Consider the following 15,949-nt stretch of genomic DNA (forward strand, 5'->3'; position numbering starts at 1 on the left):
CCACCCTTTGCAGCTATAACAGGCTTTTCATGAGGGTTAGGAGTGTGTTTATGGGAATTTTTGACCATTATTCCAGGAGCACATTTGTGAGGTCAGACAGTGGTGTTGGATGAAAAGGCCTGGCTCACAGTCTCCATTCTGATTCATCCCAAAGGTGTTCTATTGGGTTGAGGTCAAGACTCTAAACAGGCCAGTCAAGTTCTTCCACACCAAACTCATCCATGTCTTTATGGACTTTGCTTTGTGCACTGGTGTGCACTCATGTTGGAACAGGAAGGGGCTCATCCCCAAACTGCTCCCACAAAGTTGGGAGCATGAAATTGTCCAAAATCTCTTGGTGCTGAAGCATTAAGAGTTCCATTCACTGGAACTAAGGGGCCGAGCCCAACTCCTGAAAAACAAACCCACACCATAATCCCACCTCCACCTAACTTTTAGCCACAATGCAGTCAGACCAGTACCAGTCTCCTGGCAACCGCCAAGGAGACTCATTCATCATCATCCATCACATGTCTCCACTGCTTCAGTGGTTTAACATGTAAAATTTGATTGTTATGTGATGTTACTGACCTGTCCAGGGTGTATCCTGCCTTCTGCCCGATGACAGCTGTGCTAGGTTCCAGCACCACACACCACCCTGAGGGAGAAGCAGCTTAGAAGGTGTGCGTGTGTGTGTGTGTGTGTTTTTGAGAAGTCACTGTGTGCATTCAAGCCTCACTGTGAACACCAGCAGTGGCTTGGATCTTGTTATCAATGCCTTTTGAATTTTATGTATTGTAACTTTTTATTTGTATGTTAATTATTTATTACATTATTTAGTCAGTTGGTGTTTGTGTTTCATGATGTTTCTAATTATAGCATATAAACAGTTGTATGATTAATGTGTATTAATGTGTGGCCACAAGAGGACACCATAGCTCAGAGTTAAGTGCTATAGTGTGTTGAATGCCTGCCTCGTTTATTGGTTTGTGCTGAAGTTTAGTAATGTATAATATTGTTACTCTGATTCAGGCATTACTGTAATTATTACTGTTGTTTGTGACTTTATTATTTTTGTCTTAGTTTATTATCAGCGGTCTCTGGTGTAATTCACTACATTTTTAAAATTATTATTATTATTATTATTATTATTATTATTATTATTATTACCACCACCCAGGCTGGTTAATCAGGTTATAGGCCTCTGGGCAAAACTGTTTAAGGGGTCCATACCAAGCCCCCACTAGTTAGTGAACATGATTTCATGTTGTTTTTTTATGATATGCAAAAGTGCTGTAAACCTGTTGAATTAAGTATTTATGCTATCCTGCACAGCATGTGAGAGACCAACAGGTCAAAAGAAGCTCTAAACAAAGTGACCGCTGTACCCTGAATGGTGTTTTTGCTTTTGTGCTTCTTTTGTTTAGACATGTTACGTTTTTATACACTTAGAAGCCAAAAGGAACAACATAGGTGTGTAGTGGCGTGGCGGGTAGCGCTGTCGCCTCACAGCGAGGAGGGCCTGGGTTCGATTCCCCAGCCGGGTGACCGGGTTCCTCTCTGTGTGGAGTTTGCATGTTCTCCCCGTGTCTGTGTGGGTTTCCTCCCACAGTCCAAAGACATGCAGTCAGGCCAATTGGACGTGCTAAATTGCCCCTAGGTGTGAGTGTGTGAGTGACTGTCTGTGTCTGTCTGTCTGCCCTGCGATGGACTGGCGACCTGTCCAGGGTGTATCCTGCCTTCCGCCCGAAGACTGCTGGGATAGGCTCCAGCACCCCCCGTGACCCTGACGGAGAAGCGGCTTAGAAAATGGATGGATGGATAGTGGAGTAAAAAGTAAAATATTTGACTTTGAAATGTAGTAGAGTATAAGTTGCCCAAAATGGAAATACTTCAGTAAAGTACAGATACATGGAAAAACTACTTAAGTAAAGAAACTAATTACATTTACTTAGTTACTGTCCACCACTGGCTTCTACCTACAAGAAAACTTTCTCCATGAGATGTTTCAGTCTGGCTTTAGACTATTTCACAGTACTGAAACAGTATTAACTAGAGTAGTAAATGATCTCCTTGTGTCTCTCAACAGTGGCTGTATTTCCATACTAGTTCTTCTAGATCTCATCTTGATGAAATGACCAACAATTTCTTTCTCTCTCGTTTTCCTCATTCATTAGTAACGTTTTTTATGCTATCAGCTTCTAAATCGACAAAAAGCGGTAAGTGGCTGAAATATCATGTCTTCTGCTGGTTGTTAAGTCTGCGCAGAGTGTGGCATGTTTAGCCTAATGCCCTTTTCCGCCTCTAGCGATAGCGATTAGTGGCTGTGTTTGTGCTAAGTGCCAGCTAATTAGCTGTTTGGCGGAGAAGGTAGACCAGTTAGAAGTGCGTATCCGGGGGTTATTAAGGGATAGGCAGCCAGATGCAGCGTTAGCAGCTCCGGGTGCCCTGGGGAGAGTTAGCACCCCCTCGACTCCGGCGTTAGAGCCCTCACAGCGGGGCGACTAGGTGACGACTCGGCGGTCTAGCCAGAAAGCTAAGGCTAATGCTAACGCTGAGGCCAAATCTAGCCCACCGAACACCACGCTCCTCTGATTCATGTGTCAAACAGGTTTGCCCTGCTCAGTGAAGCACCCACTGTAAAGCCTGTTAAAAGTACTCTGGTTATAGGAGACTTGATTGTCTGACACTTGAAATTAGCTACTCCTTTAGGGGCGCCAGCGGTTACAGTTAGATGTTTATCGGGAGCCAGAGTGCCAGACATTAGTGGCAACCTTAGACTCAGCTGATAAGAGATATTCGAGGATAGTCATTCATGTAGGGGCCAATGATATCCATCTGTGGCAGTCTGAGGTAACTAAGGCTAATATTAGAGAGGTGATTAAACAGGCCCAGATGATGTCCGATGCCGTAATTTGCTCTGGCCCCATCCCAATGTGGCTCGGCGCTAAAGCCTACAGCAGGCTTACGGCGTTAAACTGCTGGATGTCCAAGTGGTGTTCCGAAAATCAAGTGGGCTTGGAATTCACGTAACTTCCTCCTATTAAACAGTAACAAAACAGAGGTTCTCCTTTTGGGTCCAAAATTAGCAAGAAGTAAATTACCAGATTTAATCTTAAATCTTGCCAATTTACCAGCCAAACCTGGCTCAGCAGCAAAAAACCTTGGCGTTATAATAGATTCAGATTTATCATTCGATCAACACATAGGCAGCATCACTAGGACAGCTTTTCTACATCTTCGCAACATTGCCAAGATAAGAAATACCCTATCCCTGCGTAATGCAGAAACACTAGTATACACTTTTATTACTTCTAGGATAGACTACTGTAACGCGCTATTGTCTGGATGCACGAGCAGGAATTTAAACAAACTCCATCTAGTCCAAAATGCTGCAGCCAGGGTCCTCACTAAAACTAGAAAATTTGATCATATTAGTCCAGTGCTATCATCACTTCATTGGCTGCCTATTAAATTCCGTATTGATTATAAAATCCTTTTATTGACTTATAAAGCCCTACATGGTCTTGCTCCCGAGTACTTACAAGACCTTGTTTCTCATTATGAGCCATCACGACTACTCAGATCCCAGAGTGCTGGCTTAATAACAGTCCCCAGGATTCAGAAGGTTTCAGCTGGGGGAAGAGCTTTTTCTTATAAAGCCCCCAAACTCTGGAATGATCTTCCAGAAACTGTTCAGGACTCAGTCTCAATCTTTAAGACTAGGCTGAAAACTCACTTGTTCAGTTTAGCTTTTGGTAGGTAATGTTCCCCCTGTTTATGTACAAACAGATAGAATAAAACTAATTCCATCTCCCTGCTTTCTTTCCGGGAATACAATCACCCATATGTCCGGCTGGACACTGAAGGACGACCGACTGCCGAGCCCTTCTGCTACCCACTTCAGACCAGCTGCCCATGCCCCAGCTGCCACCACCTGCCTTGGACTAGCTGCCAACCCTACACTGATATTCTCATAGACTACTAACTATTCCTAATACCAATATTACTGCTATTAATATTAGTAGTATAATCATTTGTAGGTAGTTTGACCAGAGGAGGATCGGTCCCCCCTGGTGAGCCAGGTTCCTCCGAAGGTTTCTTCCTCAGTTCTGAGGGAGTTTTTCCTTGCCTCTGTTGCCCCTGGCTTGCCCACCAGGGGGTTTTTGTACATTCTTACAGTCCTGTTAAAACTTTGTCTTTTCCAAAATTCTGTAAAGCTGCTTTGTGACATCCATTGTAAAAAGCGCTAAACATATAAATTTGATTTGATTTGATTTAGTTCTTCAAAGTACTCCTTCCATCTACTCAACACTCTCTGTTCACTCACTAGTACATTTCCCTCTCTATCCTTTATCAGCCTAACCTGCTGTACATCATTTCCAGCTCTATCTCTCTGTTTAGCCAAACGATATAAGTCCTTTACTCCTTCTTTACTGTCCAGCCTCTCATACAGCTCATCATAGGCCTGAGCCTTTGCTTTTGCCACCATTCTTTTCGCTATGCGACTAGCCTCACAGTACTCCTGCCTACTTCCTTCATCTCTCTGGTTATCCCACTTTTTCTTAGCTGCTTTCTTCTTCTGAATACTCTCCTGGACTTCCTCATTCCACCACCAACTTTCCTTGTCTTCTTTCCTCTGACCAGACGAAACACCCAACACATTTTTGCCAGTTTCTCTCACCACCTAAGCTGTAGTTTCCCAGTCCTCAGGTAGCTCCTCACTGCCCACAAGAGCCTGTTGCAATTTTTCCCTGAACTGCCTGCAACCATCCTCCTCCTTCAGCTTCCACCATCTAATTTTTGGCTCTGTCTTCACTCTCTTCCTCTTCTTTGTTTCTAATCTCATTCTACAGACAATCACCCTATGCTGCCTTGCTACACTTTCCCCTGGCACCACTTTACAATCTCCAATCTCCTTTAGGTGGCATCTCCTGCTAAGGATATAATCCACGTGTGTGCACCTCCCTCCAATCTTGTATGTCACCCTGTGTTCTTCCCTCTTCTGAAAATACGTGTTCACCACAGCCATTTCTATTCTCTTTGCAAAATCTACAACCATCTGACCTTCCGCATTTCTGTCTTTCACACCATACATTCCCATAACCTCTTCATCCCCTCTGTTCCCTTCACCAACATGTCCATTGAAGTCTGCACCAATCACTAATCTCTCCTCTCTAGGCACACCATCTACCACTTCATCCATCTTACTCCAAAATTCCTCTTTCTCCTCTAACTGACAACCAACCTGTGGTGCATATGAACTGACCACATTCAAAATTACACCATCAACCTCCAACTTCAGGCTCATGATCCTGTCTGACACTCTCTTTACATCCAAAACACTTTTCACAAGCTGTTCCTTTAGGATTATCCCTACTCCATTTCTCTTCCTCTCTACACCATGATAGAACAGTTTGAATCCACCTCTAATGTTCCTGGCCTTGTTTCCTTTCCATCTGGTCTCCTGGACACACAGAATATCCTCTTTAACTGATGGACTAGCTAGCTGCTCTCTGCTACTCTGGTTTGCTGGATTAGCTGTTTGCTGCTGCTGTTTGGTTTGTGTTAGTTTCTAATTTCAACTGAAACAAGGTGAGTGCTTTTTTGTCATGGCTACTGCTGGGTTTTTCTCTTGTTCAGAGTGTGGCATGTTTAGTTTAGACCCCTTCTCCACCGATAGTCATAATGATAGTGGTGTTTGTTCAAAGTGCAAGCTAGTTAACTGCCTGGTAGAGAAGGTGGACAAGTTAGAGCTGCGTATCCGGGGTTTAATAAGGGATAGACAGCAAGGGTCACTGTTAGCAGCCCCGGGTACACCAGGGAGAGCTAGTACCCCCTCGACTCCGGCCTTAGAGCCCCCACAGCAGGGCGAATGGGTAACGTCTCGGCGGCATAGTCGAAAGGCTAAGGCTAATGCTACCGCAAAGGCCACAGCCAGCCCACCTGTACACCATGCTCCCCCAGTTCACGTGTCAAACAGGTTTGCCCCGCTCAGTGAAGCACCCGCTGAGGAGCCTGTTAAAGGTACTCTGGTGATAGGAGATTCTATCGTCCGGCACGTGAAATTAGCTACTCCTTTAGGGGCACCAGCGGCTAGAGTTATCTGCTTACCGGGAGCCAGAGCACCGGACATTAGTGGCAACCTTAGGATGTTAGCAAATAGGAGATATTCGAGGGTAGTTATTCATGTAGGGGCCAATGATATTCGTCTGCGGCAGTCTGAAGTAACTAAGGCTAATATTAAAGAGGTGGTTAAACAGGCCCAGACGCTGTCCGAGGAGGTAATCTGTTCTGGCCCCATCCCAATGAGGCGTGGCGATGAAGCTTACAGCAGGCTTTCTTCGCTGAACCGCTGGATGTCCAAGTGGTGTACGGACAATCATGTGGGCTTTATAGACAACTGGCTAATGTTTGAGGGCAAGCCTGGTCTTTTAGGTAGGGATGGTGTCCACCCCACGCGGGATGGTGCTGCCTTACTTTCGTGCAGCATAGCACATAGTCTCTTAGTTAGTCGGCAGAGTAGCAGTAGCCTTAGAAGCTGCTGACAAACCGGAGCCGGGACCAGGCCGCAGACAGAGAGGCTTAACCGACCGTCTGTGAGCTGCAAAGAGACGTTACCTAGATACCAATGTATTCAGACTGTGTCTGTCCCCCGAGTCAAACATAAATGTCAAAAAACTCAAACAGTAAATCTAAATAACCTAACGTATATTAAACAATCATATCCAGACTGTAGCACTAGCACTTCAAAACTAAAGATTGGTTTACTTAACATAAGATCTCTAAATTCAAAAGCAGTAATAGTGAATGAAATCATAACTGATCAGAAATTTGATGTGTTGTGCCTCACTGAAACCTGGATTAGACCCGATGAATATTTAGCATTAAACGAAGCCACCCCTGCAGGCTATAATTATATACACAACCCCAGATCGTCCGGTAGAGGAGGCGGGGTCTGCATAATTTTTAGAAATTCCCTAGCTGTCAATCAGAAACACTATGATAATTTCACTTCTTTTGAGCTTCTTTACATCAATATAATTAATCCAATTACAAAACAGAATGCATTTTCTTTAATTAATATTTACAGACCACCAGGACCCTATGTAGAATTTTTAAAAGAATTTAGTGATTTCGCTGCAGAGTTAGCAGTTTGTAGTGATAAAGTAATTATAGTAGGAGACTTCAACATTCATTTTGAAAAAGTTGATGACTCATTAAAAAAGGCTTTTGCATCAATTCTAGACTCAGTTGGTATTGCTCAAAATGTAACAGGACCTACGCATTACTGTAATCATACTCTGGATCTGGTTTTGACCCTGGGTGTTAGCATAGATAACCTAGATATTCTTTCTCAAACCTCAGTAATCTCAGATCATTATCTTATTTCTTTTAAACTTCATCTTAGTCATAATATACGTACATCCCCCAGCTACTCTATGAAACGTTCAATAACGCCCTTTACCGCTCAACAATTTACTGATAACCTTCCTGATTTATCAACCATAGTGTACTCTCCAGGTAACCCAGCAGAACTAGACAAACTAACTGATTGTTTAGAAAATACCTTCCGGTCTACTTTAGATGGTGTAGCACCACTTAAACACAAAAAAGAGAGACAGAAAAAACTTGCGCCGTGGTATAACGACCAAACTCGTACTTTAAAGCACTTAGTACGAAATTTTGAGCGAAAATGGCGATCAACCAAACTGGAAGTATTCCACTCTGCTTGGAAAGACAGTATTGTTGAATATAGAAGAGAAATTAATAAAGCCCGCTCAGAGTATCTGGCCTCTCAGATCGAGATTAATAAAAACAACCCTAGAGTTCTCTTTAGTGTTATTTCTAAACTGACTAAAAGTCAGGCAGGTACTGATCCTCAGATTCCAGCAATCCACACTAGCAATGCTTTTATGGACTATTTTGATAATAAAATCGAAAATATTCGGGACAAAATTCAACAGATAAATAGCACATCTTGTCTGTCATCTGGTGTGGCTGATATAGAACAAAATCCAGCTACCGAAGTCAGGTTGGAAGTTTTTAACCCACTACATCAGTTAGAACTGGAGAAAATTATCTCCTCATCAAACTGCACAACCTGTACACTTGATGCAGTTCCCACAAAACTATTAAAACAGGTATTACCAGACATAATTAAACCACTATTAACAATAGTAAACTCATCATTAAACCTGGGGCATGTTCCCAAAGCCTTTAAACTAGCAGTAATTAAACCTTTGATCAAGAAACCAAATCTTGATCCTAGTGTACTATCTAACTATAGACCTATTTCAAATTTACCATTTATTTCTAAGATTTTAGAAAAGGCCGTGGCCCAACAACTTGGCTCTTATCTGCAAAGAAACCAGATCTATGAAAAATTCCAATCTGGATTTAGGCCTCATCATAGCACTGAGACAGCTCTAGTTAAGATAACAAATGATCTGCTTCTTGCCGCTGACCAAGGCTGCGTTTCTTTACTGGTACTTCTTGATCTGAGCGCAGCTTTTGATACAATAGATCATAATATCCTCTTAGAAAGATTAGAGAAAATGGTCGGTATAACTGGAACTGCCTTATCGTGGTTCAAATCATACTTGACCGATCGTTTTCAGTTTGTGAGGGTAAATAATATACCCTCCAATTATACAAAGGTTAGATATGGAGTTCCACAAGGCTCTATCTTAGGACCGTTATTATTTACGTTATACATGCTCCCCCTGGGCAAAGTTATTAGAAAACATAATGTTAATTTTCATTGTTATGCAGACGACACGCAGCTCTTCATATCAGCCAAACCTGATGACAAACAGAGAATAAAGAAAATGGAGGATTGCGTAAAAGATGTGAAATCATGGATGTCACACAACTTTCTTCTATTAAATAGTGATAAAACAGAAGTTCTTCTATTAGGCCCTAAAGCTGCTAGAAATAAATTATCACACCTAATGTTGAATCTGGCCGACTTCTCAGTCACACCTGGTTCAACAGCTAAAAATCTTGGCGTTATCATAGATTCAGATCTAGCATTTGATAAACACATATCTAATGTTACTAAAACAGCTTTTCTACATCTCCGTAACATCGCCAAGCTAAGAAATGCTTTATCCTTACATGACGCAGAAAAATTAGTACATGCCTTCATTACGTCAAGGCTAGACTACTGTAATGCGCAAAAAACTAGAAAATTTGACCATATTAGTCCAGTCCTATCAGCTCTTCACTGGCTTCCAGTCAAATTCCGCATAGACTATAAAATTCTCCTGTTAACGTATAAAGCCCTACATGGGCTCGCTCCTGAGTATCTGAGAGACCTTATCTCCTATTATGAACCACCACGATTACTTAGATCACAGGGTGCTGGCTTCCTAGTAGTTCCCAAAATTCAGAGAAGCTCTGCAGGAGGAAGAGCTTTCTTTTATAAAGCGCCCCAACTCTGGAATAATCTCCCCGATAATGTTCGGGACTCAGACACAGTCTCAATCTTTAAGTCTAGACTAAAAACTTACTTGTTTAGTTTAGCTTTTGGTAGTTAATGTTAATTCCCTTTAGATAAGGCTGCAGATCCAGGGGTTCATGGACATAGTGAATTGTGGGTAAACTGAGATGCTGGTGCTGCTGTCACTCACTACATGCAGTCACTCAGGTTTGTGGACGGTGGAGTGGGTGAATGCCAGTGTCTCAGGGAGCCTCCGTGTCTATGTTACCTTCTGGCTCTCTCCCTTTAGTTAGGCTGTTATATTCAGACCTGCCGGAGTCATTAGTCACACTCTAATAATTTTTTACATTTTCTGTTCTTCATAAATCCAGTCTAAACTAATTCCTAAATCTTTCCTTCCTCCGAGTTATTGACTGTCCACCGGTCCGGCCCAATACTGATGGATGTCCCACCCTCAAGTCCCCCTGTCCCCCTGATTGACCAGACTGATGGAAGTTTCTGGAACGCAGCTTCTCCACTACAGATCACATCCAAATCTATATGAACTCTATTTCCACTGTTGATTATACACACCTGAATATATTAGAACTGCGTGGATGTAAAATTGACTTTTCAATGTTTAACTTATAAGTTGTCTGACCAGTGGTAGGATGGTCCCCCCTTTAGATGTGAGTCTTGGTCCTCCCGAGGTTTCTTCCTCCTCCAGCTCTGAGGGAGTTTTTCCTTGCCTCAGCGCTCACGGGGGTTCTGTATATTCTGTATATTATGTTCAGTGTTTTGTCTGATTCTCTGTGCTGTGATTCCCATTTTTGTAAAGCTGCTTTGTGACAACATCAGTTGTAAAAAGCACTATATAAATAAATTTGATTTGATTTGATTTGAATATCTACCTTCCTTTTCTCCATCATGTCTGCAAGCTCTCTGCCTTTACCAGTCATTGTCCCCATGTTCAGAGTCCCTACTCTAACGTCCACACTCCTGCCTTTCCTTCTCTCTCGCTGCCTTCTAACCCGCCTTCCTCCTCTCCTCTTTGATGGTCTTCCACCTACAGTAGTCCAATTTCCACCGGCACCCTGCTGGTCAACAGCACCGGAGGCGGTCGTTGTTAACCCGGGCCTCGACTGATCCGGTATGGCAATCATATTTGTGATCTGCATGATAGTTTTGGCACAAGTTTTACGCCGGATGCCCTTCCTGACGCAACCCTCACCATTTATCCGGGCTTGGGACCGGCACCAGAAGGCAATCTCAAGGCATTACCCATTACATTTATTGTATTATAAATATTATATAACATTTATATTAGTAATATATGGCCCCAATTCCAAATTCCAAGTTGGGAAATAAGATGATTAAATGTAAATAAAATAAACTAATGTTGTGGAGCGATGATGAGGCGGACGCATGTGCGAAGATAAGTGAGATATATTAAGGGCAAATCCATAATCAGGGTTGAAATCGTCCAGGTTAAGGTAGCCAACACAGAGAGACTGGGGTACAGACATGTTGACACAGGAATACAGACTAAACAAAAACAGAGACTAGAATAAATAACGGAGGCCGGAGGAATGAACACCAAACAATATCAAACACTACCAAATAATACAATACAATTCTAACACATCAAACATGAACCAAACAGCATGAGAATACAGTATAAAGACCAGCAAACTCACAGTGGAACACACCTTAAATACAAAAGGGGTAACAAAGATAACCAGACATTGGTGGACAACACAGGTGAAAACTATCAAGGGCGGAGTTATGAAACAGAACCCCCTCGCAAGGCACGTGGCTCTGAAACACCCCAAACAAAACAAAATCAAACACATACACCAAGGACCGAACTAAACAGGGACAGGACATGGGACATGAGGAACATAGGACGGAACAGGCACAGGAAACAAGGCAGAAACAGGAGCAACAGGACTAGAAGGCCCAGGCACAGAAACAGAAACCGGAGAGGAAACAGATGAGACAGCACCAGACACAAGAACAGAGGAAACACAAACAGAACAAGGACGAAACAAGGGCCAGGAGGGAGGACGAGGAGGCACAACAGAAAAGGATGCCAAATGAGGGACGACAGAAGGCACAACAGAATGAGGCAGACCACTCAAAGACAAGGGAACAGGAACATGGACAGACAGAGGCACAGGTACACACAGACAGACACCGGAACAGAAACAGAAGGAGAGACAGGAACAGGAACCACAACAGGAACAGTCTCAGGCACAGACACAACAGTAGGGAACAAAACAACACCAGGAACAGAGGAGGGCAAAAAAAAACGAAGGAAAAGAAAAAACAGGGGACACAGAAGCAGACACAGACGGAATAGGGGGCCCACAAGGAGCAACAGACATGGGACAGGTGGGAACAAAGGGGTAGCAATGGGAAGCTCGCAGTGGCACTTGAGAGCGAGCTGAGTGCTGTATAAAGTGTTATCTTCATGTTCCTGACGTCTCCCCTCGACTTGCGCTACAGGTCACTCCTCTGTGCAAGCCGGTTGGACCCAAGGCACTTAACTGGGATCTCATAGTCATAACACAAAATGGGATTGTCCTTCGCCTTCTTACGTGAACGACAAGATGCCCTTGTACCCTCAGCGCCAGGGGCTTTGCTGTCCCCGGCTTGGTGGCATCGGGACATGTCTAACTCGGGCTGCTTAGAAACATCCGGAGTTTCGTCCCAACAGAACAACTACAAAGCAGAGTCTTGCTTTCTCGCTGCATCCTTTTGCAGCTGTTCTTTAGTGCAACGTTGTGGAGCGATGATGAGGCGGACGCATGTGTGAAGATGAGCGAGATTTATTAAGGGCAAATTTTAATCAGGGTCGAAACGGTCCAGGTTCAGGTAGTTAATATAGAGAGACTAGGGTATAGATATCATAACCAAGGAATACAGACTAAACGAAAACAGAGACTAGGATGAATAACGAAGGCCGGAGAAATGAGACTGGGACAAGACTGGAAGGTAAACACAAGCACATATGGAAGACTGGGAGCCAATCATGACAAAAACAGAAAGCAGTGATTTAAAATCAATTTGAATCTATTTGACCTGCTTTTGAATGAAAGCAGTACAAAAAAAGATAAGTACGGACAGGAGCAATTTAAGATGAGAAAATGAAAAATGATCATATAACATCTGAAACAGGTGACGCCATCATGCTTTGATACAAAAGGAGCATCCAGTAAACACCTAGTCCTTTATGAGCACTTTTCCAAAATGCATCAACAATAAATCCAGCAGTTTAAAAATAACGTCTCAGCCTAAGATTGCAACTACAGTGCATAATATCATCAAAAGTTTCAGGGAATCTGGAGAAATCTCTCTCTGTCAAGGACAAAATCATAAACCATAATTGAATTCCTGTGACCTTTGACCCCTCCGACTGCAATGCATAGAAGCATGCAACCAGCATGCTTCTATGATGGAAATCACAGCATGACAAATATTTCCAAACGCCACTGTCAGTAAACACTGTTGTTCAACGCACCCACAACTGCAAGTAAAGAGTGTCCGAGGCACAGCAGAGGTCATATATCAACAATGTCCAGAAACACTGCTGACTTCTCTGGGCTTGAGCTCATCTGAAATGAACTGATGCACAGTGGAATCGTGTAATGTCGTCTGACAAGTCAAACTCTCTGATTGTTTATGGAAATAATGGACATTGTGTTCTGTCTGTGTTTACTTAATCCAGATTATTACCAGTGTAAAGTTCAAAGTGATTAATGTTGGACCAATAATTCCTCTTTTAAAACTGGATCAGTTTGTTTCTTCATTCCCCAAACATTTTTTACATGCTGTTAACAGTAAACATGATGGAACACAGAGGTCAATATGTTCCTGTCCCAAATTTTGTGGTATGTTATCCAGGCCTCAAAGTTGGAATAAGCATATATTTACAAAAACAGTGAAGTTGAAAAGATTATACAAAAAATGTGTTATTGTTACTGTGTTCAATTTGATACACTTCTAACAATATTTACTTTTCACGTTATGTCTTTTTTTTTTTTAATTGGGGTGTATAACAACCTGACTTCAATTTCTTGTATATACTTGTCTCCATGTCTATATCCGTGTTTATTCCATGCATGGTTGCGAACGTTCAGGCCACAATGACATTACCAGACTTTTTACCTGTTTCATACTGAAGCCTGAAAAAGTCATTTAAAAGTTAAAGGTGTTAGGTCTGAGTCCCGACCATGTGATGCATATATGTCAACGTTAAAAAGAAGGTCCTGCTTGGTGTTTAGGTCTCAAATGCAAAATCAACTCTACACTGGTGAAGATATGATGACAACAATAGATAATTCACTTATATACTCAGAAGGCACGTCCTTCACCAAATCTTAACTGAGGTCTCTTTGAATTTTTATGATTGCTCCTAAAATGCACTCACAATCATCAGATTAATGCTTTCTAGTAAGCAGTTGAAACACACTACATACTTTCCACCAGAGAGGTCTTCAAATACCCACAACTCACATAGTGTAGCTCGGTTGCACTCAGTAGCCATTAAAATCAAACCAATGTGTGTTATATCTGAAAGCACATGCTCTATTAGCCTGCACTCATATTATCCTGCAAACTGAGGATTGAAGTGATTAAATGTTTCGTTCTGTGATCTGTTATCCAGTGGTCAGTGCTGTGGTATTTACCCACTTCTACACCCCCTCTGTCTCTCAGTACAGCACAAACAGCGCTTGCTCTCTTTGCAGAATCTAGGAAGGTGCTATTGTAAAGGGTTAAACGTGTAAGTACAATAGCACTGCAATTCATCGGCTCTTCATCGGCTTGGAGAAATTCCAGATGCTCCAAATGCAAAGCTGTTTATTACTGCTCAAAGAAATGCCAGATTAACCATTGGGAAAGGCATCGTAAGGAGTGTAAATACATGTCACATGTTAAGCTATATCCACCTACGGAGGTCCAGGTAGCACAATGCCGTGTTAACCAACATTCTGCTGTAACGTTACTGGTTGGCAGGCAGTGCCTGGTGGAATGTTATTTACAGGGATGCAAATGTGAGGCTTTGTGGGACACTGGCTCTCAAGTGTGTATCATCGATGAGTACTGGAAAAATAAACACCTTCCTGCAGCAGCTTTAAGGGATGTGACCGATGCTGTAGAAGCACCTGACGCACTGAAGTTAGTAACCGCTAATGGTTCGAGCTTGCCATACATAGGATGGGTTGAGATCTCTTTCAAAATGGCCTCGTTTGATACTAGTGCAAATGAGCTTCTTATCCCTGTTCTTGTTATGCAAGGCAATCACTTATCTCATCCTATCATTGGATTTAATGTTATTGAACAGATTATCAAGCAAAATGACCACAAGCGAACAAAGAGAAGGGGTAAGGTGCCATTGTATGAGAGTGTAAGTGCAGCATTCCCAAGTCTCAAGAAAAGTAAAGTACATGCCTTCATTAATTTGATAAATCGTGAAGACTCCAGTGTGTACTGTGTAAGGACAATGAAAGAGAGACTGAGTGTACCCAGAAAGTCAGTCCTGCAGATTCAGTGCTATGCTCAGATGCCATCAGTAAGGGAAGACACAACTCTTCTCTTTGAGCCAGATGTCAATCAGCAGTGGCCTGAGGGTCTTGAGCTGACAGAAACATTATTGCACTTGCAGAGGGGTAGCCGCCCCAACATCCTTATTGACGTGCAAAATGGGACTGAGCATGATATCACGTTGGCTCTTAAAACCATTCTTGGGACTGTGCAATCTGTTAAGTCTGTGTTTCCTATTACTACCCAAGATAACACTGCCACTGTCTCCTCAGTTCAGTCAAAGGTTGAGGGAGTTGGTGGAGAATGTACTGATGATCCATGGGATCCCCCTGTTGATGTAATCCACCTGGACCCGCTCCAGCAGAAAACTGTAAAGGAGATGCTACGGGAAGAATGTCATTCTTTTGCAAAAGGTGAAAATGACATTGGCTGCATTCAGAATCTACAGTTGAGCATAACACTGAAAGACCAAGAGCCTGTTGCACGTGCTTACGTGTCTGTCCCGAAACCACTCTATCAATAAATGAAAGATCATTTGCATGACTTGATAGCACAAGGCTGGGTGGAAAAATCTAACTCTCCATATGCTTCTCCCATTGTGTGCATAAGGAAAAAAGATGGCACTTTAAGACTTTGCATTGACTATCGGGAGCTCAATAGGAAAACACAACCTGACCGGCAGCCCATTCCAAGAGTGCATATTATAATGGACAGCCTGGGGGGCAATATTTGGTTCTCCTTGCTGGATCAAGGAAAAGCCTATCATCAAGGTTTTATGGCAAAAGATAGCAGATCTCTTACTACATTCATAACTCCATGGGGATTATATGAGTGGGTGAGGGTCTCCATGGGCCTCATGAATGCACCTGCTGCATTCCAGCGTTGCATGGAGACTTGTCTTGAAGGGCTGAGGGATGAGATTTGTGTGCCTTACCTGGACGACATCTTAGTGTTCACCAAAACTTTTGAGGAACATGTGGACGCCATGAGGAAAGTGCT

Source organism: Pygocentrus nattereri, chromosome 22 (assembly GCF_015220715.1).
Source record: "Pygocentrus nattereri isolate fPygNat1 chromosome 22, fPygNat1.pri, whole genome shotgun sequence".
Classification (NCBI taxonomy): Eukaryota; Metazoa; Chordata; class Actinopteri; order Characiformes; family Serrasalmidae; genus Pygocentrus; species Pygocentrus nattereri.